The sequence below is a fragment of the Vigna unguiculata genome, chromosome 10 (genome assembly GCF_004118075.2).
Source record: "Vigna unguiculata cultivar IT97K-499-35 chromosome 10, ASM411807v1, whole genome shotgun sequence".
Taxonomy (NCBI): Eukaryota; Viridiplantae; Streptophyta; class Magnoliopsida; order Fabales; family Fabaceae; genus Vigna; species Vigna unguiculata.
This window is the reverse complement of record NC_040288.1, coordinates 26,361,602-26,373,907: the sequence shown is the minus strand read 5'-3', so window position 1 is coordinate 26,373,907 and position 12,306 is coordinate 26,361,602. Positions and strand designations below refer to the sequence as shown.

The 12,306-nt window shown below is 35.1% G+C and overlaps 1 pseudogene; it reads left to right on the top strand.

Annotated features, from left to right (window-relative positions):
• Positions 1–2,310: 2,310 nt before the first annotated feature.
• Positions 2,311–7,496, top strand: LOC114167101 (annotated as a pseudogene).
• Positions 7,497–12,306: the final 4,810 nt, after the last annotated feature.

Sequence of the window (12,306 nt, the reverse complement as noted above, 5' to 3'; positions counted from 1 at the left end):
TTTCTATAATAGGTGTTTAAGAAGGTATTTTCAGGATTCAGAAACAGTTTCCAGAAAACTCGTTCCATTTTTTTTGTTTAAATATTCCAGAATTACTAGTGTTTCAAAAGATATTTTCGGTTTCAAAATATAAAAGACTTTACCAAAATGACTGTTATGGAAGAGATCTCCTAATACAAAAATACTTTTCAGAACATTCGTTTCAAAATGTATTTTTTTATATCTTTTTGGATTCGAAAATACTTTCGGAATTCTTAATCCAGAAAATATTAAAAAAAGGTGTAGGAAGTTTATTATAATTTTAATAAGGCTTAGATGGGGTGCAGGAAAAAATGCTTTTTCTTCACTTATTTTTGAGTATATTTGTGAGGCCCAATTTATATCTTGAAAAGACTTTTTCTTCATGTACCCTCAATTTCTTGGTACATAACACAATTTTAAAATCATCATTTTACATTTTTAAAAGTTCGATAAATTTTCTAGGACAAACTCTTTAGAATTTTCTTGAACATGATTCTCAGAAAGGGATTTTCGGAATAAGATTTCTGGAATAGAATTTCTGAGATGAGACTGTTGGAATATAACATCATTTTACCTTTTTTTATTACATTTTCTGAATAAGCTTTGCAAATGTAGATTTTCAAAACAAGCTTTCTGGAATATTTGAAATATCTTTTAGGAAGAAGCTTTTGGAAACATGTGAAATGGTTCGTGTGCATGGTCTATAATGCGTTAGATGATATCTTAAGCGTGGAGCTTGCTTAAACATTCTTTGAGTGGTGGCTTAGAATGACATTTCTTGAATTATGACTTAGAATAGAAGGTAAACACGTGGCGATCTCGGGTTGTGGCCTGGTGATACTAGTAACCAGTGTGCGTGAGCGAGTTGTGACTCGTACAGATGGTCTCCACTTGATTAGGCAATCACAAGTTGTGGCAAATGATATTGCTAAGCTTGTGTCGAGAATACGAATTGTGATTCGTATTGGAAACTCCACCTGACGTTACAGATAGTGGTTCGTAACAGTATAGTCTCGCACGTGTATCAACAAGTTGTGGCTTGTATACTGTGGAACCACGAGTTGTGACTTATGGCAGCAAAGGATATCTTAAGGTCATCATCTAAGGTTGTAGAAAGTGGAGTAACATGGTGGTGTCCATGTTGTTAGGAATTGGAGAATGGTGGTTCTCCGACAAATGGGTGTGTGTATTCTTTAATTTGGTTATATGTTACACGAGAACAGACGATGTTTCAGGTAGAGCTAGTAATGTTTAAAGTCGAAAAGGAGAACTCCTTTATGAATTATTTTGGTTTACTCTTTTGTAGTCAATGTTTTATTATCAGTTTTGGAATTATGTAAACTTTGAGTTGAATTTGTAGTTTTGAATTTGGAGACATTTAGTAAAATTTGAATTTTCTCATGTTCGGAAAAAAGTTTATAATAAATGCAGTATTATATTTCAATATTATTTTTATTTTATTTTAATTAATAATATCCAGCAAAAATGTTAAAATAACTCCTCACCACACACACAAATGTTAGAGAGTTTCCCAACAATCAAAATACACAGGACTCAATGCCCTAACAATTTCTAAAAACAAAAAAAACGCAAAACACCAAAAACATATCCTTCAATCGGGAACAAACTTACTAGCATAGTAATAAACAAAAGATGATTGTCGACAACCGCAAATCGCAAGCCCTACAATGCTATTTGCTACAATCGCTTCTGTAGCATTCTGTAGCATTGTCAACTACTCCCATACGATCAGTCACTCGAACTTTTATTTGTGAAGAAGGAGCTTCTCTCTCTTCTATCTCTTTGCCAAAGTTTCATTCTTCACTCTGTTTGATGAAAAACTCTTCCTCCACCTTTAATAAACTCACACAAGTGCCACACTCCTTTCCATCTTAATAAAAATAATTTTTAAATAAAAATACAATGACACATAAGCCATGTTAAAATTGTATCATATTTGTATGTCGAAATATATTTTCGTAAAAATATAAAACAGATGTAGACATAAAAAAAAATCCATTTTTATATATACGTAAAATATATTACATTATTAAATTTTGTAAGCTTCAATTTGATTTGATTCTTTATTTTGTTTTCTATTAATATTATTTCTATTGATATTATTAACAATTAATAATATTAAATATTAATTTTTTATTATGTAATCATTTAATCATATTATTTATAGTTTTTTTAATATTTGAGTTTATATGAAAAAAATGAAGAGACAATTTTTTTTTTAATATTATATCTAACGGTTCATGTTGAGGGTAGTTTGCTCACGCAGCCTGCAATTTAAAGTGAAGAGAGTTGACTGAAATTTCTTATTCTTTTCTGATCACATCTGCCAAAAACCAACGCAGTTTCACCCAACCAATTGGTATCCGTTCCGTCAATTACTTGTTTGCTGTTGAAATCATGGCATTAGCCGTTATAGGTGGTGCACTCCTTTCTGCTTTTATTGACGTTCTTTTTGACAAACTAGCTTCCCCTGAGTTTGTCAACTTCATCCGTGGAAAGAAGTCTGACAAGTTGCTTCAAAAGATGAAGAGCCAGCTGCTTGTGGTTAAAGTTGTGCTTGCTGATGCTGAAAAGAGACAAATCACAGATTCCAATGTCAAAGAGTGGCTCGATCTTCTCAATGATATTGTCTATGAGGTTGATGATTTACTTGATGAAGCTTCTACTAAAGCTGCTACTCAAAAGGAGGTAAGCAATTCTTTTTCTCTCTTTTTCAAAAGGAAGAAGATTGTTAGTATTAGGAAATTGGAAGACATACTTGAACGATTAGATGAGATTTTAAAACAAAAGAAGAGTCTTGATTTGAGGGATATTCCGGTGGATAACAACCAGCCATGGAGATCTCAGCCAACATCTCTGGAAGATGGATATGCTTTGTACGGTAGAGATAAAGATAAGGAGGCCATAATGAAGACGGTGTTAGAGGATAGCAGTGATGGTGAACAAGTGTCTGTGATCCCTATTGTAGGCATGGGTGGGGTTGGAAAAACCACTTTGGCAAGATCTGTGTTCAACGATGGCAAATTGAAGCAGCAGATATTTGATTTAAAGGCATGGGTTTGTGTTTCTGATATATTCGATATAGTGAAGGCCACAAAAACTATGATAGAGGAAATTACCAAAAAACCTTGTAAATTGAGTGATCTAAATGCCCTCCAACTTGACCTGATGGACAAACTGAAAGGTAAAAGATTCTTGATTGTCTTGGATGATGTTTGGATTGAGGATTTTGATAATTGGAGTAGTCTTACGAAACCATTTCTAAGTGGGATTAGAGGAAGTAAAGTTCTCGTGACAACCCGCAATAAAAGTGTAGCGGTTGGAGTTCCTTTTAAAACTGTTAAAGTATATCATCTAAACCAATTATCAAATGAAGATTGTTGGTTGGTGTTTGCAAACCATGCATTTCCTCACCCAGAAGCCAGTGAGAAAAGAGGAACCCTAGAAAAGATTGGAAAAGAGATTGTTAAAAAGTGTAATGGGTTGCCTTTAGCTGCACAGTCGCTTGGAGGAATGTTGAGATTAAAGCAGTCTATTAGGGATTGGAATAATGTACTTGAAAGTGACATTTGGGAACTTCACGAAGGTCAGTGTAAAATTATTCCAGCACTTCGAATTAGTTACCATTATCTTCCTCCACAATTAAAACGGTGTTTTGTTTATTGCTCACTATATCCCAAGGATTATGAATTTAAAAAAGATGAGCTGATCCAGCTGTGGATGGCTGAAGATCTTGTAAAAGCACCAAAGAGAGGAAAAACTTTAGAAGAAGTTGGTGACGAGTATTTTGATGATTTGGTTTCCAGATCGTTTTTCCAATCTTTAAGACATTCGACTTGGGGTGACTGTTTTGTAATGCATGACCTCATGCATGATCTGGCAACATTTATTAGTGGCGAATTCTATTTCAGATCAGATGAACTTGGAAAAGAAACCAAAATAGATAGAAAAACTCGTCATTTGTCATTACAAGATTCATTGATCCAGTCTCTGATATTGAAGGTTTTGACATGGTAAAATTCCCAAGAACTTTCTTGGTGATCAGTTATAAAGATTCTCCATTCAACGATGAAAAGGCATCCCATATTGTAGTGTCGATGCTTAAGTACTTGAGAGTTCTATCGTTTTGTAGCTTCCAAAGTCTGTTTGTTCTGCCTGATTCAATTGGTGAATTGATCCATTTGCGTTATCTAAATCTCTCTTATACAAGTATAAAAACTCTGCCGGAGTCATTGTGTAATTTGTGCAATCTACAAACTTTGAAGTTGTCGAATTGCATTAAGCTGACTAAGTTGCCTAGTGGCATGCAAAATCTTGTAAACTTGCGTCATCTTGAAATTTTGCATACGCCCATAAAAGAGATGCCTAAAAGAATGGGGAAACTAAATCAATTACAGAGGTTGGACACGTATATTGTGGGCAAGCATATAGAGAATAGCATCAAAGAATTGGGAGGACTTCCAAATCTCCATGGTTCGTTTTCTATTGAGAAACTAGAGAATGTTACGAAAGGCGAAGAAGCATTAGAAGCCCGGGTAATGGAGAAGAAGCATATTAACCATCTATCCTTAGAATGGTCTATAGGTAACGACAATAGCATCAACTTCCAAATTGAATTAGATGTACTCAGCAAATTACAACCTCACCAAGACTTGGAATCTCTATTTATAAGGGGCTATAAAGGAACCAGATTTCCGGAATGGGTGGGGAATTTTTCCTACCAAAATCTAACGTATTTGTATTTCCATAATTGTAAAAACTGTTGCATGCTTCCTTCACTTGGGCAGCTCCCATCTCTCAAGTTTCTCCGTATTTCATACATGAAATCGGTGAAGACTATTGATGCAGGCTTTTATAAGAATGAAAATTGTTCATCTGTGACGCCCTTTCCCTCCCTTGAATGGCTACACATTTTTGATATGCCTTGTTGGGAGGTGTGGAATTCCTCTGTTTTAGAGGCTTTTCCTGTGCTTAAGGATCTTCATATTCAGAACTGCCCCAACCTAAGGGGAGATTTGCCAAAACACCTTCCTTCTCTGCAAACACTCTTAGTTACAAATTGCGAGCTTCTTGTCTCTTCTGTGCCAAGAGCTCCAACCCTTCGAACATTAGAGATACGTGACAGCAACACAGTAGTGTTTCATGAGTTTCCTCTTTTGGTGGAAAGTATAGAAGTAGAAGGAGGGCCAATGGTGGAGTCTATGATGGAGGCCATCACTAACATCCAACCTACTTGCCTCCAATCTTTAACATTACAGAATTGTTTGTCGGCAATATCGTTTCCAAGTGATCGTCTTCCTGCATCGCTGAAAACTCTAGATATTTGTGGTTTAAAGAAACTTAAATTCTCAATGCAACACAAACACGAATTATTAGAATCACTGTCAATAAAGAATAGTTGTGATTCAGTCATGTCTCTTCCATTGGCTACCTTCCCAAATCTCAGTACTCTTGAAATCAAAGACTGTGAAAATATGAAATCACTTTTGGTCTCAGGGTCAGAGTCATTGAAGAGTCTGAATTATTTTCATATTAGCTACTGTCCCAACTTTGTGTCATTCCCCAGAGAAGGATTGTCTGCTCCCAATTTGACTAGTTTCAGTGTTTCTCATTGTGACAAGTTGAAGTCGTTGCCCAATCAGATGGGAACTCTTCTCCCAAAGATGGAATATCTTAACATATCCAACTGTCATCAAATTGAGTCATTCCCTGGAGGTGGTATGCCACCTAACTTGGGAACGATTGAGATCAGTAATTGTGAGAAACTACTGAGCAGTAAAGCATGGGTATGTATGGACATGGTTACCCCTCTCAAAGTGCAGGGTCCTTGTGATGGCATCAACACCTTCCCGGAGGAGGGTTTGCTGCCTCCCTACCTTACGTCTCTGTGTCTCTATAACTTGTCTAGTTTGGAGACGTTTGACTGTAAGGGCATTCTCCATCTCATGTCGCTACGAGCATTGTACATTGAAAGCTGCAAAAAGCTAGAGAATATAGCAGGAGAAAGGATGCCTGTCTCTATAATAAAATTAAGCATAGAGGGATGTCCCTTACTGCAAAAACGATGCCACAAGAAGGACCGTGAAATTTGGCCTAAAATCTGCCATGTCCGTGGCATAAAGATTGCCGGTAGATGGATTTAATGAGCAAGGATAATGTGCAGGTAATTCTCCTTCTTTTACTTAAGCCATCAACCTCTATCCATGAAAAACTATTTTGCCACATATACTTGACCGGAATTGCAAGTTTAAACGAAAACTAACTTGTATATATTTTATTTAGAGTGAGCATTTGTGTCAGTTTAGTTTGAACTTAGTTACTGTATAAGTGACTACTGGTATTTTTCTTATTCTTAGCAGTTCGTCTGTGTAGTCTGTGCCAAGATTCTGCTTAGTATTGTGGTGAATATGGGAGACAGATAATTTCAACTGAAATTTCATTGGAGAGGGTAAATTAAATTAATGTAATACATTCATGTTTTTTAAACTGAAGCTTCTTGAGATCAAGATTAAATTCATGAAAAGCTGTTATTTGTTTTTCAGATAAGCCAGAGTAGCTAAGGGAAACCGCACCTGTCTATGGATTTAAATACAACTTTGAATAAGATCTCAACAGCTTTTGGAAGCCTTTTTATGGGGTACAATGTGGCGGATGAGCATCTTGGTTTATGACATTTTATTGATTTTTCAGTCAGGCTTGCCTCCAGGTTTCTAAACTGGCCCTTTAACTGCTAGCCATTTCAATTTCTCTGCTAGACATATCTGAAGTTTTGATTTTCCCATTACTCTGTGTTGAAGGAAATTGTAATATGCTTCCCTCTAGTAGATCATCACATTTGTGTTTGATGGACATATGGATTTGGGTTGAATGCATCTGAAAGCTATATCCCGGAGGTTGAATTTGTCATACTGCTTGTTATGCATTTGACATGCTGAAAATAGACTGTACATGTTGAAAGGACTGAATCCCATCTCATAACTACTGGTCTGCACTCACACCATTGCACTGAATGAGAAAGAACTTGGAAGAAAGGAAATGTTCCATTCAAGACTTTTGATGCAAACGATCAGAGTAGAGGTTGTGGTTTCATCCGTGGTAAATGGTTCCACTGTGTCCTCGGAGATCAAACACGCATAAGAGAAGCTTCAACACCTATGGATTGAGTTCTGGAAAGTAAATTCTATCTATACAATTTTAGTGGCAATTCAAATCACATATACTTATGGAAGTCAAATAAATTTCAGGGTACAATAGTTTAAGCTCAGTTTAATCATGGCCATTAATTATTTTTTTCTTTTCATACTTTTGAAGTGTCATACATTCATAATATTCTCATATTTCTTTTCTTGTTAGGATCCAAACTCGTAACTATCTAAACATTTCAACTTTGTACATATTTATGACAGAAAAACAGTAAGCATCAAGTAATGTGCTGATTTAATATTTGCCAAAAACCATAATTGGCCAAAAGGGTTAATAATTAGTATATATTTTGTTTGTATTTGCAGCATGTATTCCAAATCTCATATATATGGAATTTGTCCATCCTACTTCAATTGAGAAATAAGAGAATGCTTTGGTGCTTTAACCCATTCTTTTCATAGTTGAACAACAATCTAGCTACTGCAATAAAACAGGTCAACTCTGCATATTATTGTGTTGTAGCAAACTGTAATATACTTCCGTTTAGGTAGGTCATCGCTTTTATTTTTGATGGAAGGATGAATTTGTGACAGCTTTATACAGATTGTTGAGATCGAATTTCCCATACTTCCTTAATCTCTGCTACTGTATATTTGAAGTTTTACTTATTTGATGATTTTTGTGCTATAGCAAACTGCATGTTGTGACCATTCCTAATGTGCATGGCGAGTGAATACACTTTGTTATTTGGTCAAGCCTTGATATTAGTGTTCTAAAAATGATTAAATTGAAAGAAAGGCAAACACCAATATCTTACTAGAGGTGTCAAACTTTAACGAAGTTGACTGATAAACAAACATTAAACTTTCATACGACAAGCTTGGCTGTCGTACCTTTGCAGTTCTGGTTTCATTGGTGTAGAGCGAGTTATTCTGGAAAGTTATTTTGGATATAGACAAGAGTTAGGAAGGCTTCTAGGAATGCATTCTTGGGTGTTAAACTCGACGACAAAGACTCAGTCTTACAAAATTTTCCTTCAAGCGACTCTTTTAAGGAAGACACTAAACCAAGTATCTATGTATATATACTTGGTCATTTTCAGCAAGGACATTCCAGGCCGCAGCTTTTGTCATACGTTGATGGCAAGTATTACTGAAATGAGGAAATATTTACAAGTTTCTTTGTTGGATGAAGAAAACAACCTATGGTGAAAGTTAAGTCTGAGATCGTTATCTCTACTTTAAAATATTTGATGTTATATTTTACAGAAAAAAATGTGAATCTAAAGTAACTAGAATCAATACTTGCGCTGCCTAGATCTATTTATTTGTTTGCACCATCATTCCTATGGTATTTAATACTCGTGAAAAACTAATAAATTTGTTTTATCCTATATTTGAACTTAGGTCCTTTTGTTTGTGTTACTCAAATTTTGCCATTGTAAGGTTCAATTATTTCTGCCCCAATGTTTAAGGGCATGTCTTAAATCAGTTGGGCTTAGGACCGGCTCATGGGGTGTCCAAAACTCCTAGAGTAGCCTAACTCACTCATTCTTCTGTTTTCTAGAAACGAACCAGCTCCTCTTTCCTCTCCTTTCCCTCAACTGAGCTTTGCTAGGGTTTTGAATCCCATTTGTCTTGAAGTCAGCTCAAACCCACTTTTTCGCTCACGTAAGTTATTTTTCAGCTCTTACTCTTTTTCCTCGGCTGGATTCTTCTTGTGGTTCCATTTAGGGTTCATCGTTGTAACCCGTCCTTGTTCAGATGTTAGTGATTTCAACTTGAGAAGCTGTCCTTGGAGCTGTGGTGCCATTCTGCTAGCTTAAACCCCCTCACAATAGCTCTTGATAAGGTAAGAGAAGCTAGGGTTTACTATTTCTTGCGGTTTTTTGCTTGCTCTGGTTTTGTTTCGTGAGTTTGATTCTTGGTTGCTATTATAATTGTTTGGGAACTGTTAAAAATATTGTTTGGTTTCGAATGATTGCTTGTTGCACGCGTGAACAGTGGAGAAACCTAGTATTTTCGCCCAGGCGAGCCAGTCTCGCCTAAGCGAGAGTACTAGAAGTTCCTCCCTGGAACTTGCGCAAGTTGTTGCTCAGGTAACGAGCTCCTGTTTTAAGCGAGAGTCCATCTCGCTCAGGCGAGGAGGTCTCACCTAAGCAAGAGAACATGAAGGCCATTGTTCCCACTTTTTGACCTCTCGCCTAGGCGAGAGGAGCTCGCCTGAGTGAGAGAACCCTTTCGCCTGAGCGAGACCTTTCAGGAGAATTTGGCGAGAATGTGCCAAAGTCTTGTTTTCTTCCCTGTTCTTGGATGTTTGCCACATGTTTGGTTTGATTACTATGTTAAAACCCGAAATAACCGATTTTGCATGTATTGAATGGTTTATGGGTTGAAATTGATGAGTTTGGCATGATCTTTGCATGTAACATGAATGGGATGGTTGGTTATAAATGTTGATATGGAATTGGTATGTATAATGACTTTATGTTGGTTGGAGAAACATGATTTTGGTGTGATCAGGACATAATTCCATGAATCTCTAGGTGAGATCTCATGGTGGTGCCTCATTGGTCAGGACGTAATTCCATGAGGGTTTCGTGGTAGTGCCTCATTGGTCAGGACGTAATTCCATGACACCTGTTAGTGGGAGCTCATGGTGGTGCCTCATGCTTAGGACGTAATTCCACGAAGTTCGTGGTAGTGCCTTATTATATAATTTAGTAAGGATTCAAGTAAGGATTGCATCCTGACACTCTAAAGAGTCAATGAGTCTCACGTAGAGCGTACTAATTCAAGTGGTGCGAGTAGCAAGAGGCCCTAGTCTTTGGCAGGATAATGACCTTAGATGTTTGAAGGCTAACCTTGTGAGTGGTAGGGTGAAATCTATTGGCAATTGGCTTTGCTGAGTAGTAGAGGCCACCACAAGTGCAAGCATCCGGTGAATCCGACTAATTATATGTTTCCGGATAATCGTGTCTTGAGTCGTAGTGTCTTGTTTGCGAGTCTTCACATGCTTGGTTGATGTATGTATCTTTTTCTATAAAATTGTATGAAATAGTATGATAAATCGTTTTTCTACCCTAACTTACCCTTTCTACTTGTTTGTATGTGCTATGTGTGGTTTTTCTTCTTTTGCGATGATCATCAATTTACTGATGTGAGCAGATGCGAGAACTTCCCGTGGTAATCAGGGTGATTATTGGGCTGTATCTTTGAGTTTCCTTTTTGGGCTGTAGTCTTGTATTATTTCTATAACCGTTGCTTAGTTCGTCCTAGGTCAAATCCCGCCTATCTTTGAGTTTCCTTTTTGGGCTGTAGTCTTGTATTATTTTGCTTTTGGAGCACTTACTTTAATACTGTTAAACTTCTTTCTCTGTCTTGATATTGACATTGTGGTGTACCTTAATTTTCCTTCTAAGTACTTTTGGATAATTGTAAGGGGTAACGTTTATACCCTATGACTTTACCTTTTATTATGCATCGTAATGATATTATTTAAATAGAACGTTAGAACCATTATGAATATATAAAACCTTTGGTAATTTATGATAATTATGAAACCGTAGGGAACTTCCGATTTACTAGGATTACTCACAACAATTGATAATTTGTCAACAATGCTGGTTTTAATCGGGAAAATATAAATTTTGGGAAATTTACTTAGTGGGGTTAAAACCTCCATAATTAAATAAAACTCCTGATAAAATCATTTTTTGTTGTAACGGATCGATTTTATTGCATTTTATCTAATTTTTGTTGTAGCGGAGAACAAATGGTCGTGGAAGGTATATTAGCAATTGCAATTAAAATATATTAAGGTGTCATTAAATTTTTTTGTCTTATATCTCATTAAAATTAATCAAAATTGGTTAAACGTTTCTCAAATGTTACTTTGTAAACAAATTTTGGATGATTAAAGTCACAAATCAACAAGTATTCCAAAAAAAAGTTTTGCTATAAATTTGATGAAAGAGGAGAATAATAAAAATGAAAAAGATATAAAAGAAAAATTAAAAAATAATAATTTTTAAAAAAGTTTCATGTCCAAGAGGAGAAATATCAAAAGAAAAAGTTTTGCTTTAAATTTGATGAAAGAGGAGAATGTTAAAAGTGAAAAAGATATAAAAGAAGAATAAAAAAAATGAATAACTTTTAAAGAAGTTTCATGTCTAAGAGGAGAAAGTTGATGAAAAACTTTCTACATCAAAAATCCAAAATCACTACCATGAAAACAAAAAAAAAGATATTTATAGATAAAAATATATAATAAAAAATGTCAGTCTTCTAGTCTTCTAGGAATGCATTCTTGGGTGCTAAACTTGACGACAAAGACTCAGTCTTACAAAAATTTCCTTCAAGCGACTCTTTTAAGGAAGACATTAAACCAAGTATCTATTGTTGGAAAAAACTCACACACGCTAAAAGGATATGCAATGTAACTCACTGTGATATTTTTCATTGATAGAGAATGAGCTATTATATAGCCAATTACAAATCAAATATTAACAAATCAAACTAACACTACAAAAAAAATTGCATTTAACGGGAGTTATTTAGCGAAGGTTAATATAACCTTAGTAATAGATTAACTTAACTGAGGTTTTTAAAATCTCCGTTAAATTATAAAGGTTTAGTGTTAAACCTCTATAAAATAGTGTAGGTTTTCGAAACCCCTGTTAAATTACAAATGTTTAACTTTAAACCTCTAAAAAATAGTTTAGGTTTTTAAAACCTCCCTTAAATTACAAAGGTTTAGTGTTAAACCTCTATAAAATAGTGTAGGTTTTCAAAACCTCCGTTAAATTACAAAGGTTTAACTTTAAACCTCTAAAAAATAGTTTAGATTTTTAAAACCTCCCTTAAATTACAAAGGTTTAGTGTTAAACCTCTACAAAGTAGTATAGGTTTTTAAAATCTTTGCTAAATTACAAAGATTTAGTTTTAAAACTCTAGAAAATAGTCTAGGTTTCTTTCAAACTCCATGTTCAAACTCCATAAAATGTATACAATTATTACTTTTACTATTTTTTGCCAATTTATTTCTACGAAAATATATGTAATTCTTTAAAAGTTATTTATTAAAAAAATACATGTAGATTATTTTGTTAAAAGAAAAGTC